This window comes from Rhea americana, unplaced genomic scaffold, assembly GCF_003343005.1.
Source record: "Rhea americana isolate MKP2758 unplaced genomic scaffold, rheAme1 scaffold_20, whole genome shotgun sequence".
Taxonomy (NCBI): Eukaryota; Metazoa; Chordata; class Aves; order Rheiformes; family Rheidae; genus Rhea; species Rhea americana.
In genome coordinates this window covers 5,266,138-5,291,879 of record NW_028186150.1, presented here as the reverse complement: position 1 = coordinate 5,291,879, position 25,742 = coordinate 5,266,138, and the positions used below count along the sequence as shown (strand labels likewise).

Sequence of the window (25,742 nt, the reverse complement as noted above, 5' to 3'; positions counted from 1 at the left end):
TCACTTCTGAACTTAATGGTACACCTAATTTCACCTGTAATCAGAGCAATTGCTATTACCGAGTTTTTCTCCAAAACAAAAAGGCCACCCTTATTTCACCTGAAGATTTTCTTCTTTCACTGATACTGTCTGCATACGCATACTAAGGCTCCTGCAAAGTTGCACACACACTTTTTCAAAACTGTTCTGACATTCAAACAGTAGAAGTAGAGAAGAAATTAAAAAATTAAAATTGTGTCATAATTCATTTTTCAAATCACACATTCGACTGCAGAATTACTTCATTTAGATGCATGTCCATCTTCACCATGCTTGCCAAAATTAGGTAGTCATAGGGTAATTTCCATGTTGACAGATATTTTGAGAGGYAAATTTTATTTTTCTAGTTTGCAGAATCAAAACCATTTTCTAAAAATAACTATTAATTGCTAASCAGTGATACGTTCATCATTAGGAGGGAAAAGTAATCCCGTCTTCAGCTACTTAATCTCAAAATCCAAGAAAAATGACTCTACATTTTTTTCCTTGTAATTTTATTCTGCTATATCAATAAATAAATAATACCAAGGACAATCTCACTTCTACAGAAGTGCAATGTGGCTTTGGTTCAGCTATCTAATATTCAAAAGATAGAAGAGTTCTTAACTGTATCAGCTTTGAGTGAACTCTGAGTACTATTGAAGAGTTTTACAGGGCACAAAGTCAATGAGACATGTTTCTTAAATGATTTAATGCCTTTTAATAAAATAGGGAGTGTGAGTTTACAGATTTATATATTCCTTCACTGATCTTCATTGATACATACTACAAGTAATTATCAATGACTCCTGGGTCACAGTTTTTTCTTAACAAAAATTCCACAGGGTATTCCAGCTTCAAAACCRCTACAAGCACTTAAATAGCCTTTAATCAAATTTTGTAACTTTACTGGCATTCACTCTTTCCATTAACAGATTTACAAGTCAATCATTTCTTTTAAAGAAACTTTAATAGATTTGGCAACAAGCTTCCACTTTTGTGCCCTTCCTCCCTCTCCAAAATTTTTCCAACAGCCTTCTTTGAGCGCAGACAGAGAGATCAAAATATTCTGTCACACAGACATCATGACCCGCTTGTAAAATCATCCAATTTAACACTCTCCTGATATGCGTGCACGGATTGCACAAGCACTTTTTTGCCACAGCACCACTTTCAGGTGTTTTACTCCTTGTTGCTTGGAGATTTGGCATTCTGGCACTAAGAGATGTGCACCTTCAAAACAGCCACAGACAGCAGAAGCCAGCAGCATGCCACAAAGCAGCAGTGCCGAGCACACCAAGCCAGAAGCTTTCTCTGATCATAGAATGGTAAGGTTGGAAGGGAGCTCTGGAGATCATTTAGTCCAACCCTCAGCATAGCCCCGCGCAGGGATTGAACACACAACCTTGGCATTAGCAGCACCATGCTCTAACCAACTGAGCTAAACCTGCCCCYATGCGAGGTTCAACCCGAACCGCTGCCATAAAACCAACGAGTTCTGATAATGGTTTTTCAAGAAAAAAAGTCTCTTTTCTTGAGGAGCCTCCACCACGTCCAGAAGAGTTAGGAAGGAGAAGGAATGATTTGCCAATAAGGTTGCTTTAGTATGTAGAAGAATCAACCCTAGGAGCATGAATTAGAAATGGTGCCGAGAGCCTACAAGGATATCTACCAAGCAAACAGTTTTGTCYGAACCAGGTAAGCTCCACAGTCTGCTGTATATCAGTTAATATGAAAAAACTTTCATCAAATAAAGAAATTCGCCCAATGAATATATRATAAAGAACACTGAACACGCGACAGACAAAAAAGGGACGGCCCCTGAAGGACAGTAAGACGCCTTTCAGAACACGAATGAAAATAGCTTTGTTTCAAGCCACTGGGAACAAGGCTGTGTTTGGGAATCAGGAATAGAAACTTATACTGGTAAGTACTGGACAAACATGCCCAGCCCACCCTTCAGTCGCATGCAAAAAGTACAACTTAACTTCCACAAATCTGGACGTTTCTGACTGCTCTAAGCTTCCCTTCCCATTAAATAAGAATTGTCAAGCACTGTTAAGTTCCCAAGTCTCCTACTGAAAAGCCATACGGTTTTGTTATGAAAAAAAAATATAAAAACAAACATTTGATTGGGCTATTAGGCTGGGACTGGAGCTCTTTTGTTCTCCTGGACTAGTTAAAACTGTCTGCAGTGCTTTGTGTCAATACACAACATTTTCTTAAGAGTTGGCCTGGACTCAACAGTTGCAGAATAGACTTGACCGTACTACAGAGCCTGCAGAGATCGAGTGTTCCACTGAAACACGACACCCCAGGCTACACTACCAAGTCACGTTACGAAAGTCAGAGGAGCCTTTCTTTTGCAGTTTGTTCAAGATGAGTAAGTACAGAAAAAGCAAGTTCGTTCACAGGGAAAACTGCTCTGGGAACTTGCATCACATAGACCTCCTCCTTCACTAGCGCAAGGCAGAAAGTTTGGTGCAGACAAGAAGTCAGCCGACGGCACGGGAACACAGTTCATGTGCCTCCGAAGCTGCAAGGCCGCTCCTCAGCTTCTGCTCCAGCCACACGACAAACAGTGCGCAACTGCGCGCTGCAATACGCACTCCTGTCGCGCTGCAGGCAGCTCTTCATACAGCTAGTTACTGAACACAGCCTATTCCTCGCATTTGCTAAAAAATGGGAGATTCTCTAAAACAAGCTATTGCTACTTTCCAAGGTGCATCAGCACTGTATTTTCCATTCTAATAGCTGGCAACCGCACAACTAGTTTTGTTTGTACCTCAAATTTCATTCTCCGACCAGGTGACCATCTGTAAATAATGCAAACGTTTGAGACGTGGAAGCGATTTTTGCTGCCCTGTGATTTATTCAGCCCTACACATGTATAATCCAATCAGAAAAGATGATCAGTGCAAGCACTGAACAGCAAGTAAAAATCTGTTCATTTATTTTTCTATTAACTTGAAATAAAATTATATTAAACGTCTGAATTTCATAAGCCACTTAAAGCTCTGTAACATTTTCTAGCCTCGAACTCTTTATCTCTCTCAAACAATACTAAACGGGCAAATGTGGCAAAGCTCCAGGCTTCTCAAGATGCCTCTCAAACCATGCTGAGATTTTTTTTCCTGCAGAAAGGCCCTGCTGCCCCCAGCCTGCCCTACCTCAGCCCCTGCAGAAAGCCCTTGGTCTGCACTGCTCTTCGGGGACACTTCAGTACCTCCTTCCTCAGCAACTGCTTAAAAGGAACAATGCAACTGGAAAGGGAGGGAAAACAGGGATATTATTTAAAGCCTCCATGGAGCACACTCCTATATTACTTATCTCGGGGACCTTTCTCTTGAACAACGGCATCAAGTCACATTCTTCCCTCCCGACAACGCAAGGTGGAGCAACAGAAGAAGGACTGTCTATCCGCAAGGGAAAATCAGACTGATAATAAGAAAACAGCTTTCAGGACATGGCCCATCTTTATTCTCTGTATTTACAAAGCACAAACAATTTGGTTGCCAGCTCAGCCTGAGACCGTGGAGTGGACCAGGTAAGCCGTGCACCTTCCGTTCAGCCTGCCATTCGCCAACACAGAACGTGCCATTCCCAGACTGCCCATAATCATGGCCCTCTTCTCCTCCCCTTAGCTCCCGGCTAACCTAATGCCCTCCAGAATGGGATTTGAGTACACTGCGCCTCTGCTCTTCCTTTGGAAACCACTGACCTAGTCACGAACACTGCCTGGATAACTCCAGAAGTATGCATCTTTCCAAATAGCCACTTATTTGCCAAGCACTTAGCCTTACTCACCTAAAGCTGTCTGTTTACTAAAAATCAGTTTCAGTGATGAAATATTAAAACAACCCAAAACAAAACCCAAGCTGAATAAGATATATTGCCTTATTCCTCTCAACAGCCACAACACAAAAGCAAGCAGAACCAGTTCTTCTATCTTTAAATACAGCAGTAGCAATGAGCAGGGTGCAGTTCTGATTTCCATTCCATCATGTTTCACACAGATGACAACACTGCTTCCAAAATTACTTCAGCAATTTCCATGACAAGACTTACCACTAACCATAATTATCCATTAGCAGGTACTGAGAGAAGCAGCATCTATAAACATCAAATAGAACAACTGAACAAGCAGTATTAGTACATGAATTATGAAACTTGGGCAAAAAATAATCTCTAGTGCACATAGTGGACTCCACAGTTAATTTTGTCTAGGAAATGAATGATAGCAATCTAAGATGTATTTCGTAGCAGTCACCACAGGAAATACCATTCATGTTAAAGACAACACTTCTTCCTTTTAGAATTAGTTTTAAATGTTAGCCTGCAGTCATCTTAGCTTTTTCTACTCCTATAAAAATATTAAATACAGAACAGATGTGTTTTTAATGATGTATCCAATATTAGCAATAAATGTTAGTTGTGCAGGTAAGTTTCTTCACAAAACTTTCATCACTAAAATTTCTTTATATTTTGAAGTTTTTCATGTGACATTTCACCTTCCTGAATTATGTCTAATTTGTGAAGAGCTCCTTCTAGAATACAGAAAAAAATTTCTGTTTTTTGAGGGAAGAAAAAAAAAAGTGAGCAAACTCACTTCACTGCATCATCTCTCAAAATTGTATTTATTTACAAAAGCCAAATCAATACCAAAAAAGTAATCTGTCATTTGAAAAACATTCAGGAAGCAGAAAATAGGCACTGACAGAACAATCATTATTAATGAAATAAGGCATGGGGTTAAATATGACATAACCTAGATTATGTACTTAAACTTTGTGAAACACAAAAGTGATGGTGCTAAATACTCTGCAAAGCAAGCACTTGCACTTAATTGTTTCTATTCACGTTTTATTTCAATAGATTGTTTCTTCTGATGATACTTGTTCCAAAAGATCATCTAAAAGAGGAATAATTCAAGTTGTGTAGTGGCTAATTTGAGAATAGCTTCTTCAGTCACTAGTAGCAATGGAAAATGTGAAATGGAAGACGTGGTTTATAATGGGCCAGAGGCAGCAGACCAGCTGGGACCACGCAAGCAGGCAGGCAGGCTTGCCCACTCCGACCCAGCTGCACAGCCCTGCTGCCCCAACACCCAGCCCTGGCACCCACTGGACTCTCTTCCGAGCCTACTAATTCATGAAAAAAAGAGCATGCTTTTTTGGTGGGTCACTTTCCACGGAGCAGCAGAACAAGTCAGCTCATGGAGGTACAGGATTAGCTCCAGAGCTGGCCCAACACATGGGAAGGAAGTGTCCACTGCAAGTAGGGGAGCAGTGAGCTGCTAAATTGACTCATCACTTCTCATCAGTCCAAAGCCTAAGAAACAGTATCATTCATATCACTTCTAGGGTTGGATTTTCTTGTTTGTTTTAAATACCAGCATTACTACGAGATGTGCTGTGAGGATACCACAGATGGGACACAGTAATCGTTACAAAAATGGCTCAGCAAACCATGATGAAGATTTGTAACTTAAGACTAGCTAAGTTGGTGAAGGAGAAAAGAGAAGCCGTATAACTAAATCGGCGCAGCTGAATGAGACAGAAGAGTTTATCACAACTCTAAAGTAGTTTATTGTACAAACACTTCACTGTTCAACCAACAAATCTACTAAGCCTTATAACTAACTTCCCTTCTATCTCAGCAGGAAAAAAAAACTGTCCTTTTTAATACTGATTTTCATAAGCAGCAAACTCCAGGGTGTAAAAAGACACAGGACACCAGTAGGGAATTCAGCTATGCTCTGTAACTTTCCAGGCCCAAGATGTGTGCTTATTACATGATTCCCAGATGCCCTGTTGCATCTTATAGATAGATTTTCTGCCTTTAGTTGGTTTAGAATTGAACTTACCACTACAAAAATCAATATTCCACTTAGTAAGTTTTCAGTGACCTATTTGAAATTCACCTCTCTGAACACAGTGTCCTCAGAAGTCAGGATAGCTTTTCAATTGTGTAACTTCAGCTTAGTTATATAAAAAACAGAACACTTCCAGTTATTTCTAATAAAGAAAACAAATGATGAAAAAAAAAGAAACATAATATATTTAACTTTAAAAATTTAGAGAGAAAATATAGTGTTTCCAACTGAGATAGGAATAGAGATAAAGAGAGAGAGAGGGAAAGARAGCTTAAACAATTTCTATTAAAATATTCCTCTGAWTTTTTAGAAAAAGTAAACTCCCTGATATTTTCAAAAAATTGATTTATTTACAGGAAAATAATGTATTATACTACCTAATATTAAGTCTACATTGGAATTAGTAATAAGAAAGGAATATTTCTTTAAGGAAGTCTTAACTACTTCAAGAAATATTCAAACTCAAAGGCTTTTTCATATATTATTCAGGATACAGAATTATAAGCATCTGGCAAACAAAGAAGTGCTAAGTTGACAACAAACTTCTCAAGTACAATATGATCACCTAATTACATCTAGAATTAAATCTCCCTGCTCGTTTGCACAGCAGTATTTTAATGCATCTCAACTTTCCTCTCGCTACAGCAATCAGGAAGCACAGTCTGCTGATGTGACGGAGCCAGAGTTCAAGGAAGTAACTTGACTCTCCCAACTACAGCTAGATATGCCAAAAGATGTTAAAATTGTTATGAACAGCAGTGCAATGGGCATCACTCATTGCTCTCTTACCTCCCATTACTCTTTAGTTATTTAGGGGGAGGGTAGCAGTTTCACATGGAAATGTGTGTTTCCCTCCTCCAGGGTAAACAGAGTATTTGCACAGAACAGGTGCAATCATACTATGGCAAGGGATAAGGGGCCTGCTATGGGCGGGAAGAAGATAAAACTTGCCCTGAGAGAGATTAGGAATCAATTGCTATTTAGGTTCAGTTCAGCTAAAAACAGTAAACAGATATCAGACTCAAAGATAAAAACCTCTCTCYCCTACCTACTTGCTTCAACAGTAGAGAAATATTGTAGAAAGACATCTGAACAGGTGAAACCACCAAAGCACTGACCCTGACAACAGCATCAGCTGCTTAGGGCTTTTTAGTCTCTAATTTTTCAGATGAACCAACAACATAGACACAAACACTGAAAATCCTTCACTGAGTAGCTGGCAACTGACACATAAAGGCTGCTCAAAGCATAAATCAGCACCATACCCCTGCCATGCTCCAACATCAATTGCTATTAAGGAATCAACCATTTTTTAAAGTTATCTTACCAAATATCATAACCAAATGTAAACCATAATGCAATAACAATGTTTCTTGTGTCTGCTGCCAAGGCAAAAACTGTTCTTTCCATCTGAATTTTCGCATATTCAACAGTATTGGAACATCTGCACCACTCTTCGGTTTCCTATTCCTCCTGAAGCAGTCAGACTCACAGGCAATTTCATTTTGGAAATAAAGCCCAAGGCCAACAGATGGGCAATGGAAACATAACTGTGCATTAGTACCTGCAGCAATGGGAATCTGGGGTGCTACTACAGTACAAACAGTTCTGTGAAGGTACAAAATGCCCTCTAAGTTTCAGAGGGCAAAGTCGTCTTACCGTTTATGAAACGAGCAGAAAGGATACACAGAGATCAAATCCAATCACCAATGATTTATTTTACTCTTGAAGCACTAGTCTTCCTATCAAGTACTTGTTTTTAAAATCTTACTGCTACATACTATTTAAAGAGGAATTTTAGTGTTTCCCAATTTTCAAAGTGAAAACCAYGCAATATTTGTTACACCACCACATCCGCACTTCACAACCAAAAACAAAACTAAAACTACACACTCTTAAGGAGGAAGATGTCCTGCCTTGGGGGTTAAGCATTAAAACACCACTAAAGAGACGTACCTATGCTTCTAATGGGAAGCACTGTTTCTGCGATTAGACCCTATTTTAGGATACCACAGCAATCAAACAAGCATGTTATTTTAAAAAAGATTTTCTAAAATATAGCGGTGGGATTAAGAAAGATCCCATACATACTCACTCAAAAATAAAATCAGTAGCAATAAGATACAAACATTTGTAAYTTTGTATTTTCAGTCATATTTAGCAGTAATGTAGTCTTCAAAATGGTTGGGAATTGTATACATCATTTTTCACCAATCTAGACCACCTGCCTCATGAGCAGGCATCCGCACCTGCCTGGGTATGCTCTCTTGGATCACTGGAAGAGCAGATCTGGACAGCAGCACAACACGCTGCTCCACGGATAACATGCGTATTGCATGGGAATTTATTCCACTACAAATTGCAGTTATCTACCAAGATAATGGAACTGCTGAATGCAAATTCCTAATTACTATCATTTTCTCATTTCAGCTTGTGTTCCATCTTACCAATACCATTTTCAAAATTTTGGTTGGCAGCAAATTTTATTGTTCTCAACACCAACAGGCTACGGGGAATCTATACCATGAGAAGCTCTGACTCATCATGGGAAGCATGGGTGTCTCAGGTGGCTACAGCTGAAACAAAGCAGAAGCCTTTAAATTAAGTTCTCCTTGAGCAGCTTTATCCTTTGAATTTGCTGATACTGAGTTCAACTAACCAGCATTAACACACAGAACTAGTTAATACTGAAAACTTGAAATAACTTGGCAGTAACAACAAAACTTCAGGAGAGGGTAAAAGTCATTTTCCTAGAAAACTAAAGTTACTGCCTTGAAGCATCATAATGTCCATAAAAACACTTTCCAAAATAGCAAGGTGTTCATCCTTGCCACACAGAAGGTTACCATGCTGATCAGGATCAAACCAACCCTGGAACTACATGCAGCTATTGAGAAAATACTTTTCACCTAGATTATAAGGCTGAGCTGTGTGTGGGCTTTATAATCCTATGTTTTTATCAATAGTCTCAAAAAAACAAACAAAACAAAAAAAAGTCAAAAACATCCACACATGCTTGTTGTTTGCTTACCATTACAGGCCACAGAATTCATTGGCAAAAGCAGTATTTCTCCGCTGTGGTCTGTTTGATCATTTTGGAATTTATGCCGCAGTGAATGCGTAGCCCAGTCAGGAAGAATCCTTGATGGCAAAGCTTTGAGATATCACACACACCAACCTGCAACAAGACAGAGCATCTTTATTCTGAGGACCACTGTAGGCATTAATGGTGCTTCTGTTTCTTCCCCTGGTAGTTCAAGGAAGAAAAACCAACTTACTTGTATCTCTTCATACATTATGAACCTTCTACCCAGACAATCAATAGAATTTAAAAAGCTATTTAACTATATTGTGACAATTTGCAGAATGAATGTAGGTTGATTGAAAGACAGATGGAAATGTCTGAGATGAAGGCTGAAACCTGATGAAAGGTGGCATCTTTGTGCTGATCTTAGTATTTTTCTGGGTCTGTTTGACAGCAAATAATACTCTTGATAAAAAARGGGAGAGTAATATTTTTATTAACTTTCACAGCAATCTTGATAATGAAAGTTTTTCAATAAATTTTATTAGACACCAGATCAAACATCAGCAATGTAAAAAAAGAAAAGAAAAAAGAAAAAAACCTTGCATAAACAATGTATGATTCAAAACAGTATAAAATTTAAAATACATTACTTGGGGTTTCAAAACACAAATCAGCAAATGTGACAATATGGCAAGAAAACCAGTTAAAAATAARTATTCTCTGCACCTTCCAGCTTTGTGTAAAGGTCTATATACTGCAGGTATGGTAATGAAGGGGAGCTACCAGCACCCACTAGGTTTTTTTGATGTCTTGGGGCACAAGGGGGACAGAAAAGCAGATTCCCAGGATGTGGTGAACAGAAAACTGTATCTCCTGGTAGGTAAGTGAGCAGAAGACACAGACGGATTACTGTCCTTGAATGCAGTGCAGCAGTTCTCTAGTTAAAAAAAAAAAAATCTATATGGTACACAGCTCCTGGCTTTTGTTTTCCTCAYTCCCTATTTTATGATGTTCGTGTGTGTTACATAAACTACTCTTCAGAGGTGACAGGATGCCAAAGTTGTTCAAAACTTCAGCGAAATATGAGGTATACTAGTAGAAGCCATGATTGCTCACTATACTCATTGCTGGGATCCAGCATATGCTCAGCACAGCCAGGAACCAAGAGGAGGAGTAAAYGGTCACACAGCAGTGTTGAAACACTGACCACAGACAGGAGAGGCCCAGAGCAGGAAATCATGTCACAAGTTAAACAGCTGTGTGAAGATGAGAACTTATCAGCACCTTCTTTGCTGTTCACTCCAAAGCTCATTAAGTAGATACCCACCTAGGAAGCTGAAAGGCAAACGGATTTGCCAAATGATTTGGCAGAGCRGAATTTTATTGCAGAAGAGTTCGTATTGTGACTTTCTGGTAAACTTTTGCTAGGATAAACAAACTACTTCAATCACCACTCATAAAACAGGCACCTCTTTTATTCAATCATCTTGCTAATTTCTTCCAAATGTTTCTTAAAATGGTCAGCTAGAACTGTACGCAGAATTGCAAGGCCTGTAGACTAGCAGTGATACTTCCTATTTCTGGTAGAAATACATACAAGGTCCACATTTCCTTCATTCACAGGTATACCACTTCACAGCAATCTGCTGTTTAACTTAAAACTTTATCTTTTTTTTTCCTCTATGGTTTTCCACTTCATGACCCTTCCATTATGGAAGACATGAATGGTCAAAAACTGCACCACCTTTAATTTTATGTTACTCAGTTTTACTCCCTTTCAACCATTCCATCCCTACAAGTCACTCAGCCCTTGTGTCTCAAAGCCTTGGTTAGAGGGCACCCTCCCCGCAGTAACTGCAGTGAAAAGCACATGTTCATCTTCCTCACTTGTCTCAAAGGAGAGACTATAATGAAGTGTATGTTACTGTAGTTATCTGCTTATATAAAATATCTTTGCCATGAAAACATGTACACACACAAGTGTATACTCTACACACACAGATCCAGCCCCTCTCGGTGTCAAGCCTGTGGAGGCAGTTCCGTCGCAATAGGCGACTTCTGTCACGGTAGGGTCCAGTTCACACATAAGCRCTGGGACAGTTGTGATCAGAGTGTATTACCTTTTGGACAGGACCCTTTGGACACTTAAGCAAGTCAGTGGGCGTCAATATTTACAAAAGTTAGGTGGAAACTGAAGGCGATTCTCAAGGAAAAAGTCAAGATCCAGACAAAGCCTTACGGCAGACAGAGAGAGATGAGGGGAAAAAAGAACTCTCACCTGACAGAGGTGATCTGAATACGTATGTATGTATGTGKATGTTCCAGATGTTCAGTCTGGAACGCCTGAATAAATTATCTCTTAGTTTTACCTTATTATTTATCCAATATTAAGGATGACTCCCTGGTAACTGGCAAACAGATGCCTCCTGTTCCTTTGAAATGGGTTAGTGCTGTCCAGAGACCAGTCCTAGAAAGTTGCTTCCTTGTATTCAGTTGGGAAAGTGAGCAGAATACCTAAACATTTAAGGTGTCCCAGAAAATCCACAACGCATTGTAGAAAAATATACTATGACAGCTTTTTAAAATCACACCAGAAACAACACAGCACTCGAGAGACTTTACAAAGGAGCTACAGGACCTCATGCTGTTGTTTTCAAAGTTTCTGAAGGGGGTTAATTTTGGTAATTCATATTTGGAACACAACAAATTAGCCTTAGAAGGATTACATTGAAGACTATGTCAAATTCTCAAAATTTCATCTTATTTCATTATTATAATTTAATTTTTAAGATATGCTTGAAGACAATTTTTTACAAGGGTCTTTAAAAAACATTTATATGCAAGATTGCTGGCAGATCAGTAAAGCTGCTCGTCCAAAAGCGCTCACAGGATCTGACACTAAGGACAGTATACTTTATAGCACATACACAGTAAAAACCAAGATAGCCAGTACTGCATGTCATCAAAATGACAAGAGAAAAAATAAAATGAAATAAGATTTCCTATATATTTGTAACTAAATTTTTTAAGAGAAACTGAGACCAGCCTCTTGTATCTCCTGATAAGCAGTAAGTTTCAGGAAATAAAGTGATATGCAGACAAAGTACTTCAGGTCAATTTTTGATCTGCAAGACAGACAAATCTCTCTGCATTCAACACTAACCACAGGCGCCTATTTCCCTAGCAACAGTTTTGCAGGCCATTTTCATTTTGACTGAACAATATTTAACCAGTTACATTATGAGCACTACACCTTGCTGCTCTAACACCAGATGCTTTTCACACTTACCAAGTTGTTATTCATGTAAYATTGAGCTAGAGGATCAATGCTGCACCTGCAGCACTGATCTATTTTATTTTCTGTTTTTGTTTTTTAAAGTATCCAATTTTTATCAAGCTAAAAGGTACAACTGGGGGGAGGGGGAAAGCAACCAAGTTGTAATATAAAAATTGGTCATTGGTCTTTTCTTTGCTCTTCAGTAATACCTTAGCCTATTGCCTTATTTTTTCAAGATTCTCCCTTGCTTCAGGCTTGGAGATAGAGGAAAAAAAAATAGACAAGACAGAATATCTCAGTTAATTTTACAGATACTTCCTTAGCTTCAAAAATAATAAATTTGACCTAAAAGAGAAACTCCAAACTGAAGGACATACTACTTTTGTTACGAAATTCCAGATCTATCATAATTCAACACATGTAATACTTGTTTAAGGCAAAATAGATTCCAAAATTATCTGTTTCTTCACAGTTTTAATCAAGAGATCTAGTTCCTGATCATTCACTAGCATATTACCTAAACTGGAAATTCAGATTTCATTGTGTTTATTCAAATTACACAGAGGTTAACAATACATCAGTTTTGTTGGACTTATTTTTCTCTTTCAAAAAACAGCTTTTTTTCTTTTCACCATTTATGAGGTATATTGTGTATTAAGATCAATAGGTTAATTTTAAGTGTCAGTAGAATTCATTAATGATAATAGTTATGATTTTTTTTTTAAGTGCTCACAAACATAAGGCATTCTGACTAATTCAGTGGATAGCTCCACAAACCTGTATGAAGAAACATTTCAGTGTGCCACAGGTTTCTGGTTATCTACCTAGTTTATTTATTAACTTGAAAGTACAAAGTTGCCACAAGTCTCAAGAGCTTGCCCTGGTAGTAGGCATCATAACAGCAACACCAATACTACTGGAGCCTTAATTTGAATGCTCATCCTGTACCTACGTAATTGTAGGCATACCTTAATTTTGTTCAAATYAGTCACATTTACACTGAAAAGGAGAAAATTTTAGAGCAAATCTCTTGTACCATTTTTGAACTATTCCACTAACAAACATTCTGAACTGAAATCCTGACACTCATTTCATGACCTTTTGGGCAAAACAGTGGCATAATGCTCATCAGAAACAGGTTTGGAAGTATTTTATTGTAACCTTAAAGAAATGCATTTTATTACAATAATATTAATTTAATAAAAAAATTTTGCTCAGTTAAGATTTTGGATTATTAAAATAATACGTTATATTTCAACTATATCTTAAAAAGCATGTCTTGAAATACTATTTTATAACACATAGTTATTTTTCCCCATCAAAGTACATATAGCCCATATTTGGTACTTTCAATATTTTCAAAATATACTTAAAATATATTTCCTATTATCAATTTTCCCAGTGAACAATCATTTATAAATCCAAACTAAACTATTATTAAGAATAAGATGCTTCTCTCTACGCTATTGTCTGGCCAACATAAATTTACAAATCCCCCAAATCACTTCCATGTCATCCTAAATGATAGTATGAACAAATAAACTGAACTGATGCTTAGCTTAAAACTTATTTTATTCAGAAATACCTAACACAGTTTATTGGAGCAAAAATACAAACTCTCAGGAACAAGAAAGTAAGACAGAACAAATAAATTTCCTCCCCTATTTCATCTTCAAAACCACACCAAAAAATCACAGGAGTCAAAAGTCTATCGAGTTCTCCCATAAAAGGGATTTTTAAATTCCTAAACTACAGCATGAAAGAGCAACCTGACTGTACTCACTACAACTCACTGAGCAGCCTTCAGTTCCTTGCTTCATTTTACCTTCTGTTGCATTTTCAATCCTTGAGCGACCAGTGTCTACTTATAAAGTCACACGACACAAAATCCTCCTCTATATACACCTTGAAAGCTGGACTTTTAAACAGAGACTGATTTCTGGCCTCTCAGGCATAATATTTAATTAATCTACTTCCTGAATGTAGGAAGTTTGAAATAAAACATGCACACATCCAGAGTCAATCTCCAAAGCACTGCTAAGCAGTTCTGCAAGATTTTCTTGTGCTGACAGGTTTATGTAGCCCTGTTGGAATGGTTTTAAGTTTCAGGGAGTAGTATCTTTCTATCTGATASAAGAATTTAATTAAAAACTTAGCAAACAGTTTATATTTAGAACTATTTCACACCTAAAATTGGACACTTTTTAAAATAAGTAAATGCAACAACAGAAACATCCTCATTACAGGCTGTATCAAAGAATACACGTGTTTCRCCCTTGCAGCTGCTGCTCTCCTAATTCAAAAGAATCTACTTGCCTAAGCTTAATGTGGGTCTAACTAAAGCTCTTTTTCTCTCCACATATTCATACTAGTGTTTTACAGTTGTATCTTGACAGAGTTGGTAGCGACAGGGGTTCACTGGTCTGGATACTCTACTGATGTACACCAAAAACAGCTTGATGAAAAGCATTATGCAGCTGAAAGCACACAGGATCAACCAAAGGAAATAGAGAATATACCAGCATGATACACAGCACACTTGAACTATTCACTTAGATCAAATGGCATGATGAGATTAAAAAGTGACAAAAATTCAGAAATTATGGTCTAGGAAATAGTCAAGTCAAAACTGAAAAAGGCAACACCTTTGCATGAAAAGGTAATTAAGCCATAGAACTAATTTCCATAAAACCCATGAGTTTATCTTCTTCTGTCAGGACTGGGGGGACAGGGAAGATAAGTTCTTATGAACACTATATATTAACAAAACTCTGACTGATAAAGGAGACAAGCAGCAGCCTTAGGGTATGACCAACTGATGGTTTCCTAAAAGATAAACCATGACTCAAAGACTCCACATTCTAAGCAAATCACACAGAGAAAAAGCAAGCAGTTATACGCAGGAAAGGAGCTCCGCCACCCCCTCAAGCCGGTCTGGAACAGGATGAGGCTTTGTGCCCTGCCGGCCAAGTCCCACCCGGCAGGTCAGAGAGCTCCTGTGGACTCGTCAGCCACCTCCCCAGTCAGTGCTGCAGGGACTTCCCTGCTCCTCAAAACTCTCAATACTTACAGCTTTCACTGAAGTTTCTCAGCACAATTTAAGAGCAGGCCTGAAACCCAAGACAAAATTTTAACCACCACATCCTGTGGTTAAAACATCATAAATTCCAGAGGCTTCTCTCCCCCATACTCCAGTCTTTCCAATCTCTGCACATACGAGTTCTCAAAAGTTTGCAAAGCTCGTAGCTTATGTAAGAGAAGGAAGATTACTGTGGCTAAAGCAAAGAAATCAGAATGTGTTGTTCTAACTTTCAGCTCTCCCACTGGTTTCCTGGMCGGCTTTGAGTGTGTGGTATTCCTTTTTCTCTCCCAAAGGAACTGAACTAATACCACCATCCACCCACAGACAGCACTATCAAAACATTCACTAGGCATTTTCAGAAACCTAAGTCCAAAGCCATCACTATTATGCACAAATAATTTTGGACTACAACAATACATTAGAGCAAACATCTCTGTTGACACTTAAATTTTTTGTTAGACTTTAATACTTCTAGAAATTGAAATAATCCTTGGAGGAGAATGCCTGTTCAGCTGTGGCAGGAAACATAATGCCAGGCTTTCAATAWCAAATAAAGCTTAAATTATTGTATATGTTCAAAATTAAACATATAATTAAATAAAAATGCACATTATGGATAGCAGAATGTCAATCATTCACCTCCCACTGACAAATACGGTGGTTGCAAAGAAGAACATAGGGAACCAATCCTGTAAGTTCAGTTACCAGTTATTGGGGGGGGGGTCTTTCCTTTAGGTTTCTGACACCTTGAAAAAATGAAGCTCGTCTTTGCAGTAGCAAATCAATATATCTCAAAAATGAATAAATGGCAAAACACAGCAGTAGATGAAATCATGAAGTTCCTTTTGCACTTTTGTAACATGCCACTACTTCTTCAGGCATGCTTTAAGCTGACACCTGAATCATCATTACTTCCTTATTTCTGAAATACTACTTTCTGCTCAAGCAAATGAATCCTAGAATAATGGGAAAATGACCTGCTAGTGAAGTGAGGGGTATTGCCACTTGGGATGTATTCAAACAGAAATGTCTACTACCGAAAATGCAAATTTGTTCATATATCAAAAAATAAAACCTGCAGTTTAAACTACTTTAGTGAACCGACTTGTACAGAGGAAGCTTGTGCTGCTCATCTTAACAGCTGTGCCCGCAGGCCTCGGCCGCAGCTCTGCGGCGGGGGGCTGCTCCGGTAATAGCTATTCAGAGTTTCTTTCTCCTCTCCCTCCTCTTCCTCCCTGCGACTGTTCCTACCTTGTCACCATGCTGCACCGTCTGTCTGTACGTATCTGCTTCTAGGCCCACAAAAAGCCAGATCAGTTTAAAAATAACCTCTCCGTGTTTCTTGGTTTTTGTTTTTCCTTCCCAAGGCAGACTCAGGTTCAGCGATCTTGTTTGCAGTGCAGCCAGCAGCCCCACAGACTTGGGAGCCTGCCGGAGAGATCCCCTCGCCGCAGCCCTCGAAGCAGGGAGCCCCCACAGCACCCCAAAGCTGGAGGCAACTCGCAAAAGTGCTGCACCCCAGCCAGTAGCAGCAAGGAGCAGCTGCTGGAGGGCAGTGGGGGAGGGAAAGTCTCAACACGTCATCTTTGCTAAGCAAGTAGTCAGGACCATCTGCAAATCTCATTCTTAACACCTGACAGAAGTCTTTAACAGTTGAGTTATACCCAGTCCATAACCTCAGGGAAACACTCAAGAATTTAAAAAGCAGTGACGAATAAATACATGCAAGAAGAGAAGGCTCATCCCAGCCAGACGACTTACCTCACCTCCGTGGATAACTGGAACYGCGAATAAGGAGGTCCAAGATGCGTTCCCAGAGTAGGAAGGAGAATCATAATTGCATCATTTTTCTAGATTAGCAGTGTCAATGGTTTTGGCAGGAGCTCCCTTCCCCTGAGTCAGTACCGAGCCAATGGATGCCCTGCCCTGCTCCCCAAGGCTCCAGGCTATTAGAAGTGATGACTTTCACACAGATTGTACAGCAAGATCCAAGCTGACTTACGCTTATTAAAAAGAACTGCTACTTTATTTTTCAGAAAGAGCAAGACCATATTGCTACTACTTTGGACAAATTCCAGCAGCCAAATTACTGTTAATGTCCAGAACACTTTCCACTTCTGTCTAGGGGCCCTCCAAGATAAGTAAATAAAGCCTCAAACACTTTTTGCTATCAGCATTCTGCAAAAAGGGAAAAAAAAAAGAAGAACAGAAAAAAAGATCTGACTTGCTAGTCACACTACAAACATTATTCACATCATTCAACTGCCAGATTTAAGCTTCCACCACTAAATGACACTTCCCCAAGTTTGCTGCCTAACAACATAGTAACTATGGGGGGAGGGAGGGAGGGGAAGGAGGGGGGAGGAACTTTACTTCCAACCATTCTTTGCTTCTAAAACTATTGCATGGCAAGATGTATGCCAAAAGCATCTGTATTCAAGTGCAGGTATAGATGTGGAGTGGGGGTTGCTTTTCTAATTGAAGAAATTTCAAGACAAAGGAACCATTTAAATAGTATAGGTCATGCTTTTAGTCAAAAAAGAGTTTTTGCATATATCCAGACTGAAAAAATATCAATCATTTTGCACCAATGGGAAGTTTATAGCACAAACTTTATCTCTTATACACCTTCCCTAAGCAAATCTCAAATCCAAATATTTTTGCATTTGATTTCCAGTTTAAAAGGACATACAGGCTCCCAATGAGGGAAAGAAAAACCCAAGCATCCTCAAACATTTATTAAATTCCTAAAACAACACACACTTCAAACATTTTCAAATCCGAAAGCCACTTTTACACTAACAACTTCCCCTAAATGTTTGTCAGTTTTAAATCAAGTCATTTAACTGTCTTCATAAAACCTTCACTGTAAAATGCAGTGATACTTGAAACAAGAAACACTGTCTCAAAGGCAAAAATTTAAACAAAGGAAGCAGGAACTACCGAACACCACAACATGATACACGATATGACAAATCCTGTATTCACGTGTGTATCACTGAGTCAGCTCACTTCATCCAGGAACCAGCAGCCAGTGGTTCTGGGCAAGAAAAAGCACAAATCGTGTGCAACCCTTCAGTGACCTAAACCATGCACAGAACTGGCATGTCTACATTTTTAGATACTTTACGTGTTACATACAGACATAAAAATGCTGTAACATTTATTTAAACCATGAAACACTGCTCTGCTCCCAGACTTTTACTACTTTGTCACTATCTTAAGTCTATGCATACAACAAATCAGAAATGAAGGAGGAAAAGGACAAAACGTAAATTAAAGTGTCTGATATATATTTTTGTTAAAATTCTAACCAACTCCATAAAACTATAAGTAGTTACCATTCAATGACACATTCATTGAGGCATATAAATATATACTTGACTATACCAATAATTTCATCCCTGTTAGATATTCTTATAAGCACATTCAAGCACAAGAAACAGATGATAATAGCTGAAACTAAACACAAGCAAACTATCAAAACGAAAATTTCMAAATACTAGTTCTCCACAGTGTTTTTGCAGGAAAAACAACGGCTTCAGTACGTTCAGCAACAAATACAGACAATGGTTGTCTTTCAGCCGAAATTGTCAGCTTTAGCTGGTGYTTAATAAATAAAGATATAAACAGATCTAAAGGAAAAACACGAACAGCAGAAGTGATGCTTTTAAAATAAGGGTAAACTAAAAAACATCCCATTGAGAAACAAGCCATACAGTACCAATAACAGATACTAAGTATCAATGAAGCAAGCTGTTAATTAATTCAAGTTTTTACTTTTAGACAAGTTAGGAACACTGAACATATAAACTGACATTCATTGAGCTCTCCATCCAGAACACTGATTTATGAAATCATGAATTCTTAGACAGGATGACATACAGTATAAGTAAAAAAGTAAAAGCAAAGCTGCAATCAACCACACCAAGTATGAAAGAAATTTTACATGTACTGGGAGTACTGGGTATCTGTCTTATCACCAGCATAGTTAAAATAAAACAAGAATTTAAGATTTATGTTCAGAGTAAAATGACCTAGAATAAATAAAGTTTACAGATATAATATTCACTGTAGCACATTCAATAACTAACACGACAATTCTTTTAAATGCTGTTTGCTTACAATTTTCCCCAGAAGTTTCCTCTCTTGGCTGAGCTGAAGTCTGGAAGCACCAGCACAAAAACAACACATGAACAAATCTAAGCTTTAAATAGAAAGTAATGGATAAAAGGTGATACTCTAATTCAGCATTTTGCTCTCCATTAAGCACCACTAAGTGTACTTGTAACTCTGATCTTTCTTCCTGCAGTTCACACAGTAAAGGCAGATTGTGGCATCTGGGTGGAGCCTGTTGACTCCAGAAGGACTCTGCTCCAGGCAACATCCCGCACACAACCAGACCAGAGGTCTGACCCTCCCACCCCACGCACAGGCCTCCACACTTTGCTCCATGTCCTTCTACAATCAGTTAAATGACTTTCCCAGTTTGCCCTTCTTTTTATGATCCTACAGAAACTAGCAGCAGGCAGTCAAGCTAAGGAATGGGGAAGACCCAGTGAGTGACGCATCAGGGAGCGCAGACTGTGGTAAATCCAGGYCAATAAACTCCACCAAAAAGGAAAGGGACAGTCTCATTCTGGGCAGAAGTCATACACACACATACACACCAAAAAAGAGAGAACCAGAAAGCTCACCAAAAAAAATGGATGTTTGTTTCAGTATCACCACTCTTTGAAGGCCTTATAACTAGTTCCTGTTCAGAAATTAGACACTTGCACAAACAAGTTTTACCACAAGCAACACTGAAGTACAAAAACAAAAAACCAGCATCAGCACAAAAACACTGCACACATTACAGAAGCGGAGCACAATGCTAGCTATGATCTTCACAGATCTTCATAAATCTTCATGATCTTCATTTAATATACTTGAAATCTAAAACCGTATTTCATTATAGGGAAATAGATGTAGAAATATAAATCAAGAGTCCCAAGAAAAGTGCTTAACAGTTTGCTGATCAGTCTGTTCAGACTGGAAAGAAGTTACAAAAATAATTTAACCTTGCTAACAATTAGCMTTTTATCAGAATTTTTATGACAGTTGATGTTTTTAATAGGACATTAAATCACAAAACTGTGTTTTAATCAAAGCTTTTAGCACTTTACTGTGGAGAAAAGCTCAGTTAGGGCCAGAAACAGCTCAAAATTCAGAAGCCAAGTGAAAGAAGAGTCTTACARTTTTGAGATGCCTTAAAAAACACCCCAAAATTGATGTTTGGCAATATTACAAGGAGGGTGTCATCCCCTGCTTCCCCAGGTTACTGCTTGTCAAAAAAAAAGAAAAAGAAAAAACAAAGTTTCTTTCTTTACAGAGAAAGTGCAGTAAGGCAAAATCAGCATGACTTAATTTTCTGTCCCACCAAGCAGAACTAACAGGCTGTATTTCAAGACAGAAAAGAGTTAACAGTAATTAGTAGTCCATCTTAGCCATACAAGGACAGAGAAACATCCCAAGCAACTTGGAATTACATAAAATTACATTTTGACATCATTCTGTCCTCAAGGTGTTATTTCAAGTCAAAAGGCACACAGCACACTTTGTGCAGTCTACAAAAGGTCCATCTAAGCTATCCAGATTTTAAAGCGTTTTGTTTTTTCTTTTTGTAAAGGAAATTGCATAGTTATGGGAATAAACTATTAGTAGACAGACTAAAACATGAAGATTAATAGCACGTAAATTACCTCCAGTAACTGCCAAAGCACTAACTCACACCACTGTGTAAAAGGCAGTAGAATAAACCATCTCACATTTACAGCACATGGGACAACAACGCACACGCCTAACTAAGGCACTATAGCTTGTTCCATGTACACTTCCTCATGCAGTCATCCCCTGAGCTGAAAAAGCAGATTCTTGCTCAATCACTGCCCCAAAACCACCTAACCATAATCACCTATAGTTGGGCTACTGACCTATGAAGACATGCATAGGATTAAAAGACACCCGCACAGTGTGACACACACTTCTGGAGCAGGCAAGAAAACAGCGACATAACACAACTCCGCTCTGCTACCACATAAATTTCCTGGGATCACCTGGGGAATGTACATACACATTCTGAATTGCAGCTGGACATTACAAACCCTTTATACTTAAGGTGTTGCTGTTTGAGACCTGCACGAGAAGTGGGAAGGGCTGGTTTCCCTGCAGTGCACTGCCGGAGCAGAGGTGTTCAGCTTCCACTGCTGAACGAGACATCATCTTAGACCATCCACAATCACAGGGGCCATTCCTGAACGGAACAGGTGCTTGCTGCCTGCATAAAACCAGTTTTTCAAGTCTGAACTCAAATTGTGTAGTAACCACGCAACAGACCACCCAAGGGTTTGTGACGACCACAGGGTCACAGGGCAGAGGGAGAAGGAATTGTAAAAGAATCAAAGTCTGCTTGGATCTTCTTACAGAGGACAGAAAAGAGCAGCCTGTGCTGGGAGAATGGACAAGAGACACTAGAACCCAGAGAACATCAATGAAATCTCAAACAACCCTCAGAATAAAAAAAGCGAACAGCATGCAGTATAGTTTATTTTGCACTGACTAGCACCTTTGGTGTCATCTGAAAAACTGCTTTAAAATTCCTCCCAAAACTAATTATGCGTCTTTACAATTGCCAGCTTAAAGCATGCCTCCAGTAACTATGACAAAAAAGCTCCTGATGGATGGAGCTCCAGAGGAGGTTAGTTAAACTGAATGGATGCAGAGGGCCAGCACAGGTTTTAAGGTCCAGGGCAGCTGTCCCCAAGGCACAGGCTCAGTAGGTGAGCCTGGAGGCCACAGGGACAATACCCACAACCTCCTTCGGATCCCAAGGAGCTGAAAGCTCATGATCAGCAGGCAGGTGCAGATACAGCCAGCTGATGCTTCACAGAGGGGGCTCAAATCAGGGTGATAACATCGCTAGCATGCAATAAGAATACTTGTTAAAAATCAACCATGACACAAAAAGACAGATGAAGTTACTTCCCACTCAGTTTGCATGGTTCCTCTGCCTATTGTTAGATCCCTGCTCTAAGAGCAGGGCACACATCTCTGCGACTCATGAACATATTTCTGCACAGTTTATCTCCCATGCTTTAGGGAGCTGCCCCCAGGCACTCTGGAAACAGAGGGGGTTTCCAAAGGTACACACGGCTTCCTTCTGCACAGCTTCGGGAACTCCACACTTCCAACTGCAACACTGACTATACATCTGGGCAAGGCTTTCCCCACACTTTGGTCTTTCTCTSTCTGCGACCTCCAGTTACTCCACTTCTGTGAGCGTAGCACCTCAGTTAAAGAAATCTTTTCTCTCTCCCTTCGTTTTTTTTCTTGAAAGTGCCTCTATTTCTAGTGAGAAATAGTTTAATAGCATATAAGCACTCCAATACCTCACCCTCTTCCCAATTACTCCAACTAAGCCYGCTGCTACTCAGCACTGCTTTCAGTAACTGCACTAGAGAAGTGCTGCCTCCCTCCTTGCTTGGTTTAAATAGGAAAGTAAATCAAACAATTCCCAGCTCATGCAACCTTACTTTCTGCAGCCAACACTCCACATACACTTACCACCAAATAACAGGATTTTTTTTTTTTTTCTGGCTAGCATTTAAAATATTGGTTACCTATTTGCAAATGCAYAGGCCTAAAGAATGATGCCTAAGATACTCATACATGATGAGAGGCCATCTGGAAAGATAAATGGAAAAGAGCACAGTAACTTTTAGACTCCATAGTCTCCAGAAATGTCACTTAAGTTTCTATATTTTAGGCAGCAGAGATGACTAAGAATAGTCTTACCATCAGCGCTTAAAGATCCATACAAAAATGTATTTCAATATAAGTACAGCAGAACTCATTTCTAAATATGACAATTTGTATAAACTTAGAACAAAAATTAATTCAACATTTAAAACTAATGTTTAAGGCTACCCTGGTAAACCAGTTTAACTACAACTACATCCCTGTCTAAACACAATTCATAAACAGCCAGAGAACACAGGCACAGTCAATTAAAAAAATAATAGACTCTCAGTTCTAGCCTGAATCTRCCCAAATCTTGAAGAACCTCCCCTCTGATTTCTCCTATATATTATTCAATCTACTACCCCTTTTCATTGTTCATTATGTTATTAGTCTGCACCTGACCAGAAGCCACATTAACTCTCACATCCAGTTCTGTTCACACTGATAATATATGTCAYTAAATTATAAGTTCTGTGAGCAAGCTCCAAATACACAAATAATCAACATGTAAGCTCTCAGGAGAAAATAAATTGTCCGTGTTGCATCCTGCAGCACTATAAAAACTTCACCTAATAGCATTTACAAAATAATATACAAGAAATACTCTTTTCTTTTTCCACTTCACTGAAAGCTAAACATCTTGTTTCTACTATTATCAAATTAGAAATTCTTATATTCAGAGCAACTCCTTCAGTTAACTATCTTCCAATATCTGTGAATCTCATATTAGGTTACATTCAACAACACTGCACTTTCTTAACTGATTCACAGTATATGCCAACGTAATTATCACTACAGTGTTATGACACATCTTCTGGCTTATTCTAGAAGTGCCGCAACCTGAGGGAAAAGGGAGTGGGGGCTTCCAAATGTTATTGTATTATAATTAACAGACTAAAAAAAAATAAATAAAAACTACCAAATCCAAAACAGGATACTCYTCGGGAGGTTTCAAGAAAATATAGGTGATTTTAAACGTACTACAGTGAAATATTTTCATATTCGTTTCCTGCTATACAGAAGTGGAGCAGTGGAGTTCTTCAAAAAGAACAACTGAAATTGGGCTAACAAGGAAATTAGCAGCACTCAACTGAAAATACAATCCATGTTACTTTGCCAGCATGTCTGTGGAAGTAAACTCACTAGTTGGTTAACACAGAGTACAGTTTTACAATACAGCAGTACAACCTAGGAGGACGGGACCTTCCCCTCCTGTCTCTCCAGAAGTCCAGCAGAACACTCACACCCCTCCCCTGGGCTGGATGTTCCCTGCTCCTACAGGGAAGCAATTCACATATTTACAGAAGACTAACTCTAGGAAAAAAATAGCTTTTTGCTCACTTCATTGCACGAAGCAGCTCACCACAAGATGAAATAATATGAAGACTGGTGCTGACTTGCAGGAGGGRTGGGAACACCAGGATGGAAAGAGTGCATCCCTTTTGATGACAGCAAGCTTAGCTAGCCCATAAAAATCACACCCTTAAAATATTCAGATGTGATTGGATATAAAAGCAGGACTAAACTCGTCCAAAAAAAGTTATGTTTTACATACCCATCACAAATTATTTGTATATAAATACAGTACAGAAGACAAAGTTTTGAAGGATGTTACAAAATGTTGAGCTCTCCTGTAAGTATACAAGGCCTTTGCTGAAAAACTCACTAAATTCAGGCACTGTGTGTGAAGGTTTGTAACAGAGCAAAAACAAGGTCCCAAAAAGTCTAACTCAAATCAGCTCATAAGAATCCAAAATGACCACCAAATCATGTCAATTTTACTAAAAGAGTGAATGTTTTTTTCAGATTAAGGGTCCATCRCCAGGCAGTTCACATGGGAGAAGAGACCTTTCAGGCTCTTCTTCAGCGCGCTTAGGCCTCCAGTGCAGCCATGGCAGGACTGACCACTCGGCACCACAGACAGGCCAGGAAACAGCGCCCGCCTCCGCAGCAGGGATCSGCACCGGCACCTGCTCCTCTCCCCCGGCCGGCGGAGCAGCTCTCTTCACCCTACTGGTGACCAAACACTAACACACCCCGGGTGCCTACACCCCCCTTCAAGCCAGGCGTCTTACTGAAGCACATCAGGCCGCTTATCAGCAATACTTCCACAGAAGTGTTCATTATCTGCAATTTTATCTTTTAGCCAAGTGTCCTGTAATAAGCTGCACAGGGCATACATATACTATATATATAAATATATATATACACACACACACACACGTATGTAGTAAGCAGGACAGTAAAAATTCATGCAAAGTATCAGAATTAATCCACTGGCTGTGTCTGTAAGATGAACTTTTTAAAGAGTTTTCACCTTAAAGTCAAGTTTCTGATTGCAATACATTAGTAATAGTTTCTCACGTCTTTCATAATTTATTTTAGATTATTCCAGTAAGTGTGATCTCACAAACATACAAATGTTTGTTCTTACAAGATCATTTCCCCCTATTTGACTCTGTTTTGAAATTATAGTCACCTTCATGGCAGCAGTCAAGAATCATCAGCAAAGGACYAACAGATCAGGCAGAAACAGTCTCAGGAAGCCAGAAAGTTTTGATAGCCATACCCAAACTTCCCTTCAAATAAGGAAATTGTACTGAGGCTTTTGTGCACTTTTACATCTTTTTCTCTGTTACTGCTACTGAGGATACATTGGACTCATTTCTTAAAAAAAAAA

At 39.0% G+C, this 25,742-nt stretch overlaps 1 protein-coding gene across 4 annotated transcripts in view; it reads right to left on the bottom strand.

Annotated features, from left to right (window-relative positions):
• The window catches only part of ADCY7 (adenylate cyclase 7), a 66,740-nt gene that overhangs the window by 36,971 nt on the left and 4,027 nt on the right, over positions 1-25,742 (bottom strand). For 2 of the 4 annotated variants that reach the window (XM_085303833.1, XM_085303837.1), the window contains exon 2: positions 8,925-9,071. The gene's annotated coding sequence lies outside the window, so the exon portion shown is untranslated. Of the gene's footprint in view, positions 1-8,924; positions 9,072-15,268; positions 15,291-19,405; positions 19,555-25,742 lie in introns of those variants that run through there. The other 2 variants (XM_085303834.1, XM_085303835.1) reach the window with 2 other exon arrangements.